This window comes from Amblyomma maculatum, chromosome 1, assembly GCF_055883805.1.
Source record: "Amblyomma maculatum isolate TAMU_Amacu chromosome 1, ASM5588380v1, whole genome shotgun sequence".
Lineage (NCBI taxonomy): Eukaryota > Metazoa > Arthropoda > Arachnida > Ixodida > Ixodidae > Amblyomma > Amblyomma maculatum.
In genome coordinates, this window is record NC_139344.1 from 123,579,080 (window position 1) to 123,597,359 (window position 18,280).

The window sequence follows — 18,280 nt, forward strand, 5'->3', positions numbered from 1 at the left end:
CTGAAGATTTTTTTTTTCACTTCATGACCTACTTCTTCTCATCCATCCTCCTCTCCCCACTCCTTCACACCTACTTTCTTCGCACCCACGTTCCCCTCCCCAGCTTTTCTTCTTCGGAAGCAAAAGTTTATTTAAACCCCTGCCAGTGATGATCGCTTTGCCCAGATGAATACAAGTCCATTTGTCGAAACGTTGGATTACCTGCGAACTAAGGCGTACCCCATTTACCCTTGTTCAGTTCTTCTTCATATCATTTGTCATTTTGTGTAAGAGAGGAATGGAATTGCAGACGCATTGAACTTGAAAACGTTCGCGCCCTCATACGCTGTTTATTGGGACACGGAATTAGACACCTCATAGGTGCTGATGGCACAGAATATCAACGTGAAAACCTTGTAAAAGAAAATTACAACTCAGCGAACATGACAGTAGTTAACAGAAGGAAGATTAGGTGAATTACTCAGTCTGCAATAAACGTGACGGTGCAGGGTGAATAAAAAACATTTGCTGAGTTATACCAAATTTATCACAGTTCAATTTTCTGACGCGCTGCCTCATAATCAATGGCATACCAACTAACCCAATTATCTGCTTTACAATTGGGAGTGGGAGCTGCAGCATTGGAAATACAGCATTGGAAATACAAATACAAAATACAACGAAAGTAATTTCTGATAGACTTAATTTCACCTTGAATATGTACATGAGGCCAACACTGCGAAAGGAGAACCAGTACCGCGCCTTAACACTTCTGCCTCTATGGTTCTAATAAAGTGCCTCTTGGGCAAAGTATACAACAAATCCTGTCATTTCTTCTCTCTAGAAATTTTATTAGCCTAACAAAAGTATTATTTTCCATACGCCACCTGTCCATTTATGCTGTTCTTCTGCCTATGTGTCATCCTGGAATTGCGAATTATTGCGCGGGTATACGAATTAATTCTGCTGCACTTCAGGCGCTTTCCTCAACACATGGCACCTGTTGATTCAGATTCCATAGGGGCCACTTTAGATCTTGATACCACAGAAAAAAATATCTTCGTAAATGTCGAAAATAGACCGTCGTGAGTTTTCTCTACTTGCGCAGGCAATGTTTGGTTTGGTTTAATTTGTTCATGTGGTTTCGAATCAGGTTGTGAGAGGCGCCGTAGTGGAAAGCTCCGGAAATCTCAATCACCTAGGGTTCCTTAACGTGCACTGACATGCAGAGCACACGGGCGCCTTGCTTTTCGCCTCCATATAAAAAAGTCCGCCGCAGCATGGATTCGGTCCGGCGTCCTGGGGCACAGCTGTCGAGCGCCTTAAACACAGCGCCACCTTGGCGGGGCCAACGATTTGTTTTTCGAAAAGTACTTTGTCCACCCGGCCTGTCGCGGTGAAGATCGAGAAAATAAACCAGCTCTGAGTCTTTATACTGTCGAAGCTTGCTAATGTCTGGACTGAGTTACTTTGAAAAGCACTGATATTTGTTGTTTCAGCCTGAACTTGTAGCCATGGACATAGCCTCCCTTATTTTTTTCTGTACCTGCCGGATCACGGAGCGAACAAACGGAACGCACCGTCACTGCAATCGCGCCGCCACTCACGTTGGGGTGATGCGCATCCAGTTTCAAGGGCGCATTGGCGGTCGCGCGCTGTGAATTTCCTGTACTGTTTAATAGCGTCCACGAATAATTTTTTCCAGCTGGCTGATTCCTAAACGTATTCTTAAGAGTACATGCATGAATATTCATGATAAAGCAAAGGACTTGCACTTACCACGTCTAAAAAGCATCATTTTAAGCGAGAACTTGTACAGCTACTTGTTTAGAGGAAGTATTCAGAGACTTGGAATGGGAGCAGTTAGGGATAAGGGTAGATGGAGAATACCTCAATAATCTGCGATTTGCTGATGACATTGCCTTGCTAAGCAACTCGGGGGATGATGAACTGCAAATAACGATTGATGACCTAGACAGTAAAAGTAGAAAGGTAGGCTTGAAAATCAATATGCAGAAGACTAAGGTAATGTTCAACAGCCTCGGGAAGGAACAGCAGTTTATATTAGGTAGCGAAATACTGGAAGTAGTAGGCGAATATGTCTACTTAGGACAGGTAGTAACCGCAGATCCGGACCATGAAAAGGAAATAACAAGAAGAATAAGATTGGGATGGAGCGCATTTGGCAAGCACTCGCAGATTATGACTAGCAGCTTACCGGTATCGCTCAAGAGGAAAGTATACAACAGTTGCATCTTGCCTGTACTCACCTATGGGGCTGAAACGTGGAGGCTAACCAAGAGAGTTCTACTTAAGTTGAGGACAACCCAGAGGGCTATGGAACGAAAAATGGTAGGGGTAACATTAAGAGATAGAAAGCGTGCAGAGTGGGTAAGAGAAATAACTCAAGTTACCGACATTCTAGTGGAAATTAAGAAGAAGAAATGGGCATGGGCAGGACATGTAGTGCGAAGAGAGGATAACCGATGGTCGCCTAGGGTAACAACCTGGATTCCAAGGGAAGGAAAGCGTAGCAGGGGGCGGCAGAAAGTTAGGTGGGCGGATGAGATTAAGAAGTTCGCAGGGGTCAAGTGGATGCAGCTAGCACAGAACCGGGTTAAGTGGAGAAATATGGGGGAGGCCTTTGCCCTGCAGTGGGTATAATCAGGCTGATGATGATGATGATGATGTACAGCTCGTTCGGTAGTAGCTGTTAGGTAGGGAAAAATCGGGACTGCGTAAAACAAATTCTATCATGGTAATTTGTGGTTCTTGTGATTTATTGTTGTGTGGTAGCTAGGCAATGTCGAGTAATGTAACTGATGAATTAAAAATGAAAAAAAAATGAAAATAATAAAAACGGGATTTTAACGTGTCAAAATGCTCAGAATGAGAAGCAAATGCTGAATGATGCTAATTCACGGAATGAAAGTTTTCATTCCGCGAATAACAATTAAGGCAGTGTTAACGGCGCTATGTGGGCATCCTCTCTTAAGGCAAAGCTTGAGCGTCCCCCTAATTTTTAGGTACCTAAACACTGCGTACACATCAGACAGAAAACCCAAACTTCTTTTTCTTTGATCGCATAAAACAGTTTGATCGCATAAAAAGAGCTGAAATATTCTTCTCTTGTGCCTGCTGACGAATTTAGTGGAGATCACCAAATTGCAATCATTTCAAATTTTTCAAGCTCTATTTTGGGGGGGTCTACAGTGGGTCGAAGCTTTTCAACCTGTTTTTTCAGATTCCTTTCTCTGCGTTTTCATCTTGCTCTTTCGGTTGCAAGTAAGATGTACACACCAACATTCACTTGTGTTGCTAGGTGTGAAAACTTCTCACTTGTGCTATTTGGATCGAGCCTCCTGTAATAATAATACGGGATAATACGGGCTGGCCTCTTGACAATTGTCCTCTTACATTTCTCCATCTGTGCCGTCCTGGAACTTCTGCCGCTTTGTAGCCGGCTCAGGATCCTTTTCGTTGATTTTCGGAAACGCACTTTTCTTGATGCTTTCTGTATTCCTTTGCTGTAACTGTCTTGGATTCATGTATGAAGGGTATTCTGGAAACGAGGAGGGCACAACACCTTTCTTAGGGCGGCGCCGTTCGCACTCCACAAAGTCGGTTTCCCTGAAGGGCCGACTACACACTCTTGAATAATTCGAGGTTGTGTTCGGCACCCAGTTGTTCCTTCGTATGGCTTTCAACCACTGCTCCCGTACCGCCGTGACCGCCAGAATTTCATGGAACGAGATTCCTGGAATCTTGCATTTCCCATATGTGCGGCAGTACGGCACACAGCAGTATGCCATTAAGCCCTGCAAGGCCACTGTCAGCGGTTTAACAATGCGCTTTGATATTAGAATTGTATACTTAAAAATTTCCCTACAAGCACAAATTGGTCGAGCACAAACACAAAAACAAAATTCAGGGCTGGCAGTCTGAGAAAATGCGACCACAAATATTGATCGAATTATAAACAGAGTACGCCACAGGTAGATTCAGGCAGGCTACAAATAACGTTATTGCTATCCAGACAAAAAAAGTCTTCGCTCACCGTTCAAGGGAGCAGATGGTATCGCATGCGTTGATCGTCGCCGATTTTCATATCCCTGACGCACGATTTTAGCGTCTAAGCAGTGATGTCACAATAACGAACGCCAGCAAGGTTAAGGTTTTTGCACGTGCGAGTCAAAGAGACTGAATCGTGAATGTATAAGAATCAAAATATGCGCGCGACTGAGCGACAGCGTGGTGCAGCCGCGGCGAATGCAGACGAGCCCCAACGTGTCTAGCGCCGCCATTCGGCGTTAAGTAGCGCAACCAACCGAGTCACGTCGACGGCTATGGAGGGCGCATCCGGAAAGCACAGAAAAAATATAGAAGGCTATGGCATGGATAATGACTCTATCCTGACCGTTGCTTGTAAAAATATGCACGGATAAAGTAGCTGCTGAACATGTCAATTTCATGGCGACACCAAGACAGCAATTATTTAGAACAGACGGCAAAGGAGATCAACTGCAAGCACCTACGGAAGGACACAGATCAAAAATGAATTTTAGTAGGACAATTGCGCTGCAAACGCTTTTGGAAGAAATTAAATAGCATTATTGCACCGAAATAATACAATATATTGAAATGTTTGTATATTTTCGGAAATATCGCATCTTTTTGTTCACTATTATATATCGTTAGGACGATAAGTTTATTTAAAATATGTTTCGGAAATAGATGAAAAGTAGGGAACGACCAACGTCAAAGCATTCACAGCCCGAGTCATACATAATAGCAACTAAATTACTCTAACGAAATAATTGCAATCTAATTACTTCCCCGTAATTTTTAATGTAAATAATTAGTTTTCTGATTTAATAATTTATTAACGTAATGAATTACTTCAGGGCAGTAATTTCACAACAGAAGTAAATAATTCCTCTCAATGTTACTTTTACTTAAGTGAACCTCTGCTATTTCTACAGACGCCGCTACGTTCGAGCGATAGGATCTCTCAGAAAGCAGGAGGAACGCGCGTCAAGCATGGGCCAGAGTACAAAATGAGCACAAACAGACAAAATTCAGTAGAACTTTGCGTCTGGGACAGCCATTGTTCGGTCTAGCCTGGTGGCTTACTGCGGGCGTCTATGAGGAGTAGTCGAATTCACCCCCCGAGCAAGATCAAAGCGTCAAGGAGCTACTGATAAGACGGATGGCGCAAGACAGAGTTAAAATTATACGGGAACGGGTGCAGTGGCACACCCTGTTGGGTAGGCTAGGGCACAGAAGTTCCTTATCACCTCGTCTTCATAGGGCGAAGGGGGGGGGGGGGGGGGGGCGGACAGGCGGCAATGTTCGTTGAATCTACCGAGATCGGCATATAAATGCTTCAGAGGCCTCAAACTGTGAAGGAAGCCGCGGGCCAGCAAGGCGCGCTGAATTCTCCTCTTGGTCATGTCTATAACACAATGAAAATATACGGATGTTCGACCATAATTCCGATGTCGTTTTGTTGTCGCTGTTATATTGCCGCGAACCATTTTAATCTTTATTTGTTTTTATTTGACAGCTGTTCGAATGAGACCTTATCATTGGGGCTCTAGCGCGCTTATCGATTCTGTATTCCGTGTTTGTTTATGCTCGTTGCCGCGGTTCAACGCTTTATCATTTTCTTTGTCGCGCAAGATGCGTCAGGACGTATCTCGAAGATTTCAGCCGCTCGCGTGCATTTCTACAATGTTCCAGGTCATGTTAGTTCTGTTTTCGGCTTTATCTATATCTTTCCTCATCGCCTTTAAATTCAGTGCCGACAAGTGAAACTGATATTTTTTGTTCGACGACCGCCGAGCACAATTGTTGCTATTGCCGACACCGAATCGCTTAGTTCTTTTGCGGGTGCAAGTCAACCCAATAAAGATGGTTTGGTTTGTTTGGTTTGTGGGGTTTAACGTCACAAAGCGACTCAGTCTATGAGAGACGCCGTAGTGGAGGACTCCAGAGATTTCGACCACCTGGGGTTCTTTAACGTGCACTGACATCGCACAGCACACGGCCGCCTTGCTTTTCGCCTCCATCGAAAAGCGGCCGCCAAAGCAGGGTTCCGATCCCTCGCCTTTGGGAACAGTAGTCGAGCGCCATAACCACTGCGCCATCCCGGCGGGGCTGATCCAATAAAGAGTTTCATCACTACACTCCAAGACTCTTCATTTCTGTCATCGACCTTGTCACCACCACGTGACAATGTGTTTCTGACGCCGCGTGCTCTAGGCAAGCGGGAGGGAATCCTTGTTTGAAGCAAATTTGCCGGGAAGACGAAATAGCGTTTGACTCACGTCTGAAGCGGGGTTGTTAAGTTTTTGATGATAACCTAGGTTCTCAAACGAAAGCTTTACTCGCCTTATCGAGCCAAGGACATAGGCGCGCTAAATTCTACCTCAGGTGCGTCTTCAGGAGCCGGCGCCGCCTGCCACTTTTTCGAACGCGTGGCGCACGCAGCCGGCGCCGCTCGCATCTTTTGCTGCTTCCACTTCTTCACACATGTGGCAAGCTTTACTCGTATTAGTACCCATATCCACAAATATACAGCATTAGATGACAGAATGCCGCACAGCCTTACAGATCCTTCCACCTTCCCCGCTGCCTTTTCAGGCTCACCTTCTGGGACCTAACTCTTCAAAATACCCTCAGCACATTCGTGCTGTTAAGAACCGGTTGTGGTGTCCTTGACGATAGCAGACAGCCATGGTAGAGACGCGCGTTAGAACCAGTGGTTCGACTGCATTTACTTGACATTCGCAGACAGCCATGGTGGAGTTAAAACACATCAAACCGTGTCTGACCATACTTAAGCGACTTTCGCTCTGTAAGCTAGATACAGGATTGTATGAGTCTAACCTGGCTTAGCGACGAAGCATAAGCAAGCATAAGAAAGCTTTCGCCTGCATAACCTGGTCTAGCCGAGCTAACCCGCAACCATTACTTCCTCGTTTCCATCCATGCAAAATATATTTTGCATGGATGGAAACGAGGAAGTAATTAAGAATAATTGCATTGCTCTGCAGGAGTAATTGTAATGCAATAACCACGTTTGGGAGTATACAATTCGTAAAATAATTTTATATAATTTTTTTTCGATTGGTGATGAATGTATCAAGTCACGTAATTTAATTTATTCGTTTTTAAATTTCGATGTACGCGCGAATCCTCGCGCTTCGGCCTTGTTATCTTATTCATAGTGCGCAGCGCGCGTCATGTGGTGTAATCAAAATGGCTATTGACGACAGCACGATGGATCTGGACAAGGGCAATCGTTTTGACTAGCTGCTGCAACAGGTTGAAATTTTGGCGCATTCCGTGATCATCAGCAGCGCGACGGAAGGAATTACTTCGTTTCTCAAGCCAGAATCACGTCGGCTGAACTTCAAAAACACTGAGGAGAAAGCTGAAAGCGCAGCTATGGGAGACCTGCGACATGGCACAACAGAACAGTAAGAAGGTGAGGGGCTGTTGTTGGGTAGCCACTGCAACGAAATCAGAGTGACCCGATTTGAGACCTCGCCGACTTAGATCAAAGTGGGCGAACTTCGAGATTACCAGATCTATGGCCTCAACTGAATGATCTATCTGTACGAGCTTGCGGACCATCTCGCTGCTGGGTTACATGAAACACTACCGCAACATTGGGGGGCCGCACATAGTCATTGTGCCAGAATCTGCTGTGGCCAACTGGGGGAGCAGGTTGCAGAGGTGGTGTTCATCGCTGCGCACTGTTTGCCTCATGGGAGACCACATTGCCAGGGCAGCGCTCATTACAGACAAGCTGATGATGCCTGGTAAGTGGGACGTTTGTGTCACCTCCTATGATATAGACATCCCTGAAAAGGCTGTCCTGAAGGAATTCAACTGGCACTACTTGATCATTGAGGAGGCTCACCGAATCGAAAATGAAGAAGCCAAGCTTCCTGAAATTTTCTGGGAGTTCAAGGCGAATAACCGGCTGCTTCTTACTGCCAGTCCTTTGCAAAACAACTTGCAAGATCTATTACACCTCCTCAACTTTCTTTTTCCTAATATCTTCTACTCATCTGAGGACGTAGATGCTTGGTTCAACGCGAACTGTTGGGGTGACAGCGACCTCGTGGAGCGGCTGTATGAGATGCTGTGGCTATTCCTAATGCGCCGCCTCAAGTCGAGGTGGAGAACATGCTGCCACAAGAGAAGGTAGTGACGCTATACGTCGGTCTTTCCAAGATGCAGCGCGAGTGGTACACCAAGTGTCTGCTGAATGACAATGACGTCGTCATTGGAGCAGCAAAAGTGGACAGGATGCGGCTGCTTAACATCCTTTTGCAGCTGCGCAAATGTTGCAGCCACCCGTATCTCTTCAGTGGTGCAGAGCCTGGACCACCCTACACGAAGGATGAGCGCATAGTCTACAGCTCTGGCAAAATGGCGACTCTGAACAAGCTTCTGCCCAAGCTGAAAGCTCAAGGCTCTCGTGTGCTCATCTTCTCACAAGTGACATGCATGGTCGACATCTTGAAGGACTATTGCATTTGGCGAAGCTACGCTTATTGCCGTCCCGTTGCGTAAACGCCTCACGAAGAGCGAACGCTGTGCGTCAACCATTTCAACAAACCCCATAATGAAAAGTTTCTCTTCCTAATTTCAGTTCGCGTGGCAGGCTTAGATATTAACCTGGCCACAGCCGATGTAATCTTTTTGTTCGACTCAGACTGGAACCCTCAGGTTGACCTCCAGGCCGTGGACCAAGTCCGCCTTATTGGTCAGAACAAGGCAGGGCGTGTACTCCATCTTATCACTGAAGATACTGTTGAGGAGCACATTGTAGGAAAGGCTAAGGCCAAACTGCGCCTTCACGAAGTCATCATTCAGCAAGGTTGGCTAGTGCACGTCCGGGCCAAGATAGGCAAGGAAAACATTCTCGGTATGATCCGGTACAGCGCCAATCACATCTTTGCTTCCATAGAGAGTGAGATCACGAAGCAGGACATTGTCATTTTGGAGAAAGGCTAGCATAACACAGAGGAGTTTAAGAGAAAGCTTGAGTCACTTGGCGAGAACTTTCTTCGGACCTTCGCTCTCGATACTCCGCAAGAGTCATTCTAGAAGTTCTAAGGAAATGATGAACGAGAGAACCATAATGATGGGGGGCTGAATTGGATCGAACCGCCCAAGCGGGAGCGCGAAACCAACTATGCAATCGAAGCGTACTTCAATGAGGCCACGTGTGCTAGGAAACCAAAAGACCTCAATATGCCTTTTTCACAAAATGTGGCGCCCTCTGGGAGTGGTTGAAAATTTGTCTGCTACTGGTCGAAAACGCCTTTGGGAGATGCAACCGCCAGCGAAATGACGGTGTGTGTTCTTGACAGCTACCGCCATCTATCGCATACGCCTGTCTCGAATATTAACAACACATGGCCTCCGAGATCAGCTACGGCTGCGCCGATCGCGGAGGTTAGGAACTGCGCATGCGTAGCTGGGGTTGGTGGTTTATTTTCAACCAGAAAATAGGCGTGCATGTGCAGAGCGGCCTTGTGAAAAAGGCGGATTTGCCTAGACCACTTATGCAGCCAAGCATACACGATTTGCAGTTTTTCCTTCCAAGTCTGGTTGGGCTGCTTCACAAGGAGATTTACTATTGTCTCAAGACCATTGAATGCAGGGTACCAAACCATCCCGACTTCGGATCAGAAGCCGGACATATCCAGACGGAAGAAAAGGCGATGATTGATCAGTCAGAGTCACTCAGTGAGGAGCAGCTGGCTGATAAGAATAAACTCATGGCTGAGGGGTTCACCGACTGGACCCGGCGGGACTTCAAAAAGTTCATCAGAGCCAATGAAAAATATGGCCGTCATGACCTCGAGAGCATTGTCAGAGAAATAGAACATAAAACACGCACAAAGAGGTAATGGAGTATTCAGCTGTTTTCTGGGAGCGCTGCCACGAGCTGCAGGACACTGAGCGACCGGCTCATGAAATGGATTGAGAAGGGTGAGGCCCTTATCCAGCGGCGGGCTTCTATCAAGCGTGCCTTGGAGACCAAGATGAGTCGCTACCGAGCACCATTCCACCAACTGCATATAGCCTGCAACAACCGCAAGGACAGTCGCTACACTCAGGAGGAGGACCGCCTTCTAGTTTGCATGCTGCACCAGGTGGAATTCGACAGTGAAAATGTATACAAATAGATTCGAGCTGCCATACAACTTGCGCCGCAATTTCGCTTCGACTGGTTCCTAAAGTCCCGAACGATTGCCGAGTTGGAGCGGCGGGGCAGCACTCTCATCATACTCATAGAACGAGAAAAGTAAGAGTTGGAGGAGAAAGCAAAATTGTTCGTGTCGAAGAATGACGTAATATGTGAGTAAAAGAATGGTTGCACGACGTAGAGGGTGAAAACATATCTCTATGTTCCGAATGTCGTTGATGCGGCGTAAATAGTTAATTCGAGCCAAACAAGTCAATTCGACGTCGAGATAGCCATGAACACCGACATAGTGTGCAACCGTCAAATTAACCACCAACGTCTAAATTCAGACAACTACGTCAAAATTGTGAAAAAAAGTGCTAAAGCGTTGCAACCCTTTAATGTCAGGCCTCGTCATTTCGTTACAACATCGAAAACTGCAAGTCAAGAGTAAAAATGGAAAACATAGTCAAGGGGAAAATAGTGAAAATAGTAAAGCGATAAAAAAAACCCAAACAGAATAAGTACAAAGTGTGAAAAAAAAGAAAAAAGAAGCAAAAAGAAAAAATAGCAAATCAATGAAAATGCGGCAAATATTGCAAACAGTCGCTGGAAAGGCTTTCACCATACCGCACTTAGGCAAGGTCTAACTGCCTCCAACGACTTTTTTCATTAAGATTTCAGCATATGCTCTCAAGTTACTCCGAAATGCTGATAATACTTGTAGAAAACGATTGCCTCTCCGCTTTATAGATGCTCTAGAACACGCATTGCCTGTTCCCCCACTGCTCCAAAACGCATACTTTTCTGCTCCAAGAGCTACTCTACAACCTGTTTCGGTCGTTCGAACATTGTGATGGTGCACAGACCGTCCCCGTCAAACTGCATGTGCAACGTGGAACGTATTGCTAAGATTGTTTCGTGTACACGTGCACCTGTGAGCAGGGAGCAGAAGACGAAGATTTGCTCGTGGGGTCCGGCGCACGCGCTTCTGCATTGCAACTGTTCGATTCAGGGCAAGGGCTCTTCATCGTTGACACGTGGACACGCTGTGCTGATCGGCCTACTGTTGCTCGTCCTCCAAAACTCTCGCTGCTTGGGTGCTCCAGAAGATGGGTGCCTCTTCAACGCTGAACAAGGGGACGGCTTCGGCAAAAAGGTAAGTCATAAAGCAAGCAGCGCGCCATGTCGACGTGGGTGATCACTAATTTCTAAAATTGTGCAACGCTTTTCCTCTCGCCGGCTCAGCCATCTTATCAGCCATGCTTTAGGAGCCGCGCTGAGCGGCGGCAACCCGCCTCAGGACAGCGACCGCCGGTGTCACGGGAAACACACAACGAGGAAACCACTTGCTTGGACATGCCCGTCAGCCGACATCCTAGCCACCACAACGGTGACGTATTTCAATGCTCGATTTTCCTTAGTTCCTCTGAATGCATGCTGGGATCGCGGTAGAACTCCGTTCTAACACGGAAAAAAAAAAAAAAAAGCTCGCAATTATTAAAGTGAGCATCGTCCGATAACCACGAATAACGTTCAGTATAGTCTGAGAGCAAAATTATAAGTATTATCCAAACATTTGTGTCCGAATGAACCTTTGTTTAAAAAAAAAAAAGAAGAAAAAAACTCGTGGACCAAGGTTTGTTTGCGAGTGTTTCCGAAGGCCGCTGAAGGTCAGGCAAAAGCAATAGCCTTTCAAACAGAAAGAACCGGCACATATTGAGGAAGTAAGCTGATCGTGCTGTCCACCACGGGAAATGAAAGCCTGTGAACGATCGCGCACAGAGCATCTTTGACGACCAGCGTGACAGCTCCGCCAGGTGCCGGCAGACGGGAGGTTTTACAACCAAGAGTTCGCAGGTTGCCTTCGACTTGGCCTGACCTATGGCTGTTACGTAGACGTAGCGGTTGACGTAGCGGAGACATTCGGTCGAGGAGAATGTTGGAGTGCTCTGTGGAGATTGTCCGTCCTAATTTCGTTCTAGTAACCGTGCGTTGGGTGCCCACTTCACGTAGCTAGAAGAATGCGCGAAAGCCTTCTGAGATATGGAGGTCAGAGGGAAGTTGGAATGTAGTGCCCATAGTGTATTGAGGCACGAATTATTTAGCCTTGAAGAACGAAGCTAAAACCCAGACAGTTAAACGCTCCTCAATTAGGTAAACAGGTGCCACTGCAGAACGAACCGTTTTCTTCAACAGAGGGATGGCCTTAATGCAGACGCAACGAATGATATTTCAGATACATCATTATAAACTGCTCAGTGAAGGTGGGTGGTAGGGCACCACCATGTTCAGCTGATGAATGACAAACTATGCAAAGAGACGAAAGGTATCGTACTGAAACTTCAAATCATGTAAGCGTACAAAGCAACAGAGAGGGTAAAACTGGCAGAGATGTCCAAGTAAATTTATAAGCGAAAGTTTACCGACAGGATGAAATTTACTATGGATAAATGGGAACATGCTCTAAACAATGATGGTAGCCTGAGAGCACACTAGATCTAGATCTAACAAGTCATAGGCTAAAATCACATCTATTATCTAAGTGACGGGAGGATAACTTCATTGGTAATAGGGATAAGAAAGGTAACGTAGCCGAGCATAATCCATAAAATTAGCGATGGCAATTATGTCAAGAAAACATTGTAGACCAATCAGTTTACTATTCGTCAACAATATATTTTACTATTGGAAACGCTAATAAAATTAGGACAACCTTTCGCAACATTAACAAGAGAGAGAGAAACAATAACAACTCATACTCAGGCTACTAAACAGGTGATACAGAATTATCGAAGTGCAGAGATATCTCATCCCTAAACATCGACTTCAGAGATTACCAGACAGCTTTTGACGCAGAGGACACCGCAGCAATGATAGAAGCAATGCACAGCCAGTTACTATGTCCTTGTCTCAATTGGGGAGAAAGAGGCTGCACCGACCACGTGATCCGAATGTACGATCCGGTTGTCGCTAATAGCAAATGTGAAGTAACATCAAGGGAACGGAAACTTATCACGCGACGGGAGAAAGTTACATTATTAGAAGAGATTTGGTAGTTCGCACGTAATATGAGTCTGCCGCGTTGGCGTGGTACGTAGATAATTGTAGAAATACGGGAGAAGTCCTTGATTTAAAGTTAATGTACTTACTATGACCATGATTACGGGGCAGTTTCTTTTACGGAACCTCAAGAATGAATGCTTAGATTGCTGTTGCACACTTTCCAAGCTTGTCGAAGCGCTGCATTACTTAACATCGCGAGCAAGTTAACCTCGCGCCATTTTTCGCATTTACCCTTGAGGCGGCAGTTCAATAAATGAATTGTGCCACGCCGCGGTAAATCACTGTTTACAGCGCTTGACTTACCAGCCGTAAGACCCGGCTTCGATTGCACCCGCGGCGCCCGCTTTTCTATGAAGGTGGAAAACAATAGCCCGCGTACTCTGCGATATGGGTGGAAGCTAAATAACTACGATGGTCAAAATTATGCCCAGCCTTCCACTACTCTGTCTGTTCAAGCTTCAGTCGCCTTGCGAAGTGGCCTCATGTAAAAATATTTTCACGCTGCACTACTGTTTCTTTGGTGATAATTTTTTATTTACCAGCGTATATTCGAATCTTCGATTATCTTCATACCTTCGAATAAATTGTCGTTTCCTTGACAGAATTAGGAAATATATGTTCGTCTACGGTGGCTTTGAATATCTTTCAAGGGGATCCCGTTATAACGCTTTCAGACAAGAGTATCCGGGTGAAAAACTGGAGAAATTCGCATACTTCAATCATTTGCTGTGGTCACCAGATAAAGTACACTCTTCCCGCGGAAGGGATTTCAATCAGAGGAAAAAATGAATGTCCGTTCTAACATGAATGCAAAGGTTATTTCAGTTACCCCTTCAACACCGTCTATGTCGCATCGTGTGCTTTTCTCACAGGGCTACTACAGCGTCCCCTCTAAGCTTCACCGAACGGCCACGCGTGATAGAGGTTTCCATACTAATCGCCTCTTCCCTTTCCGCTTGCAGACAGCGACCAAGGCCTGGCGCCTGGTCTTGCCTGGAGCCAGACGTCGCTTGCGCGCTGCACGTGTCTCCATGTGCGCCATGACAGCACCGGTGACCACCTACAAGGGCACCCCTGGAGTGGCGGGCTGGTCTCGAGAGTGCGGCGGGTTTCACGGAAATAAGCACGCGACTTTTCAGGGGTCCTGCGGCAGAGTTTTCAGCACGACCGCGTAAGGCACCCTTTCCCCAGCTCCTTTATCCAGCGTCTAAAAAAAAAGCCGCGCCTACATGGTGCCCATGATCTAAATTTTGGTCGAGTGCAGAAGCGTACCCGCCTTCCCCTCCTCATTTTATGCAGCCTGGCGAAAAATTCACCCCAACCTGCCCCATCAAGGCCAGGAGAAAGGTGGAGTAAAACACGAGTGCAGGCGAAAGCCCTGCCTGAACAGAAAGTTTTTATATATGATAAAACCAGAAACATTCCTTGCGATATTTTTAGTGCTATCTCAAAGTAAAATATAAGAACTGGCGCAGCATCGTAGTTCTTTATGGCCCAAGTAGAACGTGAGGAAGAAGGTGGATAATACGGTGTGAAGGAGCACTGAGCAAGGCTAGAAGACCTCAGTTCGCCGGTGGAGCCAACTTTTCAACAAGTGAACTTGTCTTCGTCTCGGCAGAGTGATAATCGCTGGCAGTTGTTTAAATATGTTTTTGCTTCCGAAGAAGAAAAGCTGGGGAGGGGGACAACGGGTGAGAAGAAAGTGGGTCAAGGAGTGAATAAAAAAATGTTTCCTCTATACGTATTTCTCATCCTGGAACCGGTGATCATGCGCCCTGAAAAAAAAAAAAAAAAAAAAAAAACGGCAGTACCAGGAAAAACTACAAAGCTGGGTGGATGATTAGTCAGCACCTCAAGCAGGTTCGGCGGATAAACACGTTTCTTGAAAAGGGACAGGCATTCCAAGTGGTCCTGATAAGGAGTATATCTACAGGGGAACAATGGTATAAGGGGAATTCCGATAGTATTCTTGCTGTTGGTGCAAAGACAGGACCAACCAAGCAGCCGAAATTATTGAGGTTTCAAATGAGCATACTGTGTTTGAAGCGGATAACTATTAAATCCAAAACATCAATAAGCGATGAAGGTCTGTCTGCATTCGGACGTACTGCATCAGGTTTCTGTGTGGCGTCAGTAGGATTAGTAAGCATATCGAAGGCTTCAAGAAGACATCTTTTTCATTAGGTAATTCTTACTTATTCAAGAGGCACGCAAATATTGAAAATTGTTGACGCTCGCTTAACCTCATCAGATGGAATTTCCTTGTCCCTTTAAGAGTACTAGAGAAGTTAGGTGATTCTGGCCACTAGGATAAGTTGGCGCGTGCCTGGTAATGGCCCATTTCTAGTGTAAGGCATTATACAGCGCCTGCAAGGCGTAAACCTTTCATCCTGCCTATACTTTCTGCATGATCAGTGTCGGTAGATGGCGCCGTAATAATTTTAACGTGATAGCGTTAAGGAGCTCGTGTCGCAGAAAAGCCGGTGTCGTCGGCGTCGGCGGCGTTGGCCGTGAGCGATAATTCCCGGCATTCACCTCATAAATAAAAAGCAACTTCGAAGATCGGCTGGGTGGGAATCGAACCAGGGTCTCCGGAGTGTGAGACAGAGACGCTACCACTCAGCCCCGAGTTTTTTTTTTTCTTTATTACACTCAGCCCCGAGTTCGATGCTTGAAAGCGGTACAAAAGCGCTTCCAGTGAATGCGGTGTTGCCTTAGAAACGTGCCGTAGAATGTTATACTGCGGTGTATATCGGTAATTATGAGCATGTTACTTACAGAAGTCGCAGTTACACGAGTAGCGAAGTACGTTTCCGCTACATTTCTTCTGCGCTCTGCGCACATGCAGAGCCATCTTGCGGCAAACACAGACGAACCCCTCCTCGCAATGTGCGGCGCTGCCCCGACACGTGGCGCGCCACTCGCCCCTGACGTTTCGCCGTGCACTTTCACGGGCTGTAGAATCAAGCGTCTTTCCTTTCTTTAGATCACTATCTTCGCTCACCCGCTTCTCCCCTTCGGGCCGCGCGGGTACCGGTGCGAGGATGCCCCAATACCCTTGCGTTTAATAAGTTTTCTCGACGAGGTGCAATAACGCTATCGCGTTCCACTCTTGGAGGCGAAGCTTAAGCGTCCTCCAATTTTTTTCTTCTTTCCAACCTAATTCGCAGGGAGGTGCCTGGAAGTAAAATGGAAGCCAAGGATCTGCGTGAAGGTGGAAGTGGAATTGCCACACGTACAGCGACACCTTCCAGGCCTGCGTCTGGGCTGAAGCACACATCCATCGCCATGCTGCTAAGCCTTAGTGCCCAAAGCCCACATAAGGCCGAATTTTTCGTGACAGTTTCTGCCTCTAACGATGATAACCGTGCGTCGGGCACACCTCCACGCCAGCATGGTGCTCAAGGTGTGCCGGAGATAACGTGGCGTTTGCCACTTGTAGCGTAACAACGGCGGGAACGAAGCGCCCACTCTTCGAAGTAATGGTGAGAACATCCTGCCGTTCTCTACTATCACGCTAAGTGTTTGTGTCTAAATAGTTTGAAAAGCGCTAGTGTTTGGTTTTAGCAGACCAGCACCACAATTTCTTACATGTGTGCCTTACTTGCTGCCACCAAATTTGGTCTGATTGGAGATGTTCTTGAGTCTTTTCAGTCTGGGGAAACAAAGCTTTAAGTGTAAGACAGGACTTGCCTGTCCTCTTGAGCGGCTTTGTTTATTTGCGGCGAGTTATAGCCTTTCACATGTCGATTGATAACAGCGCAAAAATTCTTGTTCGTGTCATATTGGCGCAGCTATCGCGCCTCTGGTTTCATTAAGGGGCAACTCAAATGCATGCAGATTTTTCCGTGCATTTTAGGCAGGAAAGTATGGAAAGTCAGACACACAAACTGTCATTACCGCTTCCGGGCCGCTTATGAAGAGGTATCACCGTTAAGTATGTTACAAGAGACTCTGCTGCGCTTTCAGGATTAAGGGTTTCGTGAGCCATGAGAGCGATTTCGGAAACATGACGCTAAGTTGCCATCCTTGTCTCGCACTAATCCTGCTCAGCAATGACGGTTTTCGTGCGATTTCACTACAGCTATGACTGATTTTCAGAAGTGTCCTATAAGAAAAGCGTGCTTTGACTGGCTGCTGAGCCCTAAATTTTAACAAGTGCTGTATGGCTCGGGAAAAAACAGCTGTGCATTACCTGTAGCTTTAAATATGAATTAATTTCTGACTATCTGCACCATTGTGCAATACTTCAGTTTTATTTTTGTGTAATTAGACTGCCACCTCCTCGAAGCATTTAAATCCCAGTCAACGTTTTTCCTGCTGTTTCTTAACGTGTTTTTTCAAATCTTACGCTTATTCCCTCAGGTCACCCATGATTAAATTATGTCTTGAATATTACGCATTATTAATGTGCTCTCACTACAGCTATAACCCTGCACAAATAACGGGGTTACACATTGATCCTCCATTACAGCTGCTGCGCCGTGTTTTTCATGCGATGGAAACTGAGGTTATTGACGGGGAAGGCTTTGTCAGGATTTATGCGCGATCGAGCTTTATAAAACGGGCAATGAGAAGCAAGCAGTATAAAAGCAGCAGTAGTTTAGTGCAGAACAGTTGGAGCTACTGTCATGACCCCTCCTGGTCTGCAAAACAAGTCCAGTGCATCAAATTAGATCTAATTAAGATCCACAAATTTTCTAAGAGCATATCTACAGAGGATCCCTCTGTGGCATCACTGACAACATCGCTGACGTAACTGAAGCATCACTGACGTAACAGCACTGATTTTACTTTTTTTTTTCCTACGCAGCGAGCTTCAGTTTAACCTGTGGGCTTCCTCTGCTCCCGAACAGACGGGGCGCTGTGACGATGTAAGGCGGATATTTTTCCAGCGAAGCATCTTCAGTAATAAAAATGTAATATCTGAAAAATGTGTCGCTCTCATTTCATCTATATTAGACATAAACAAGTTGCGCTAATTAGCAATTTTCTAAATGCTAGTTAACAAAGGTTTCTCTA

General features: G+C 46.0%; 1 pseudogene; it reads left to right on the top strand.

Moving 5' to 3' along the window:
• Positions 1-7,431: 7,431 nt before the first annotated feature.
• Positions 7,432-17,634, top strand: LOC146203839 (SWI/SNF-related matrix-associated actin-dependent regulator of chromatin subfamily A member 5-like; annotated as a pseudogene).
• The last annotated feature ends 646 nt before the right edge of the window (positions 17,635-18,280 follow it).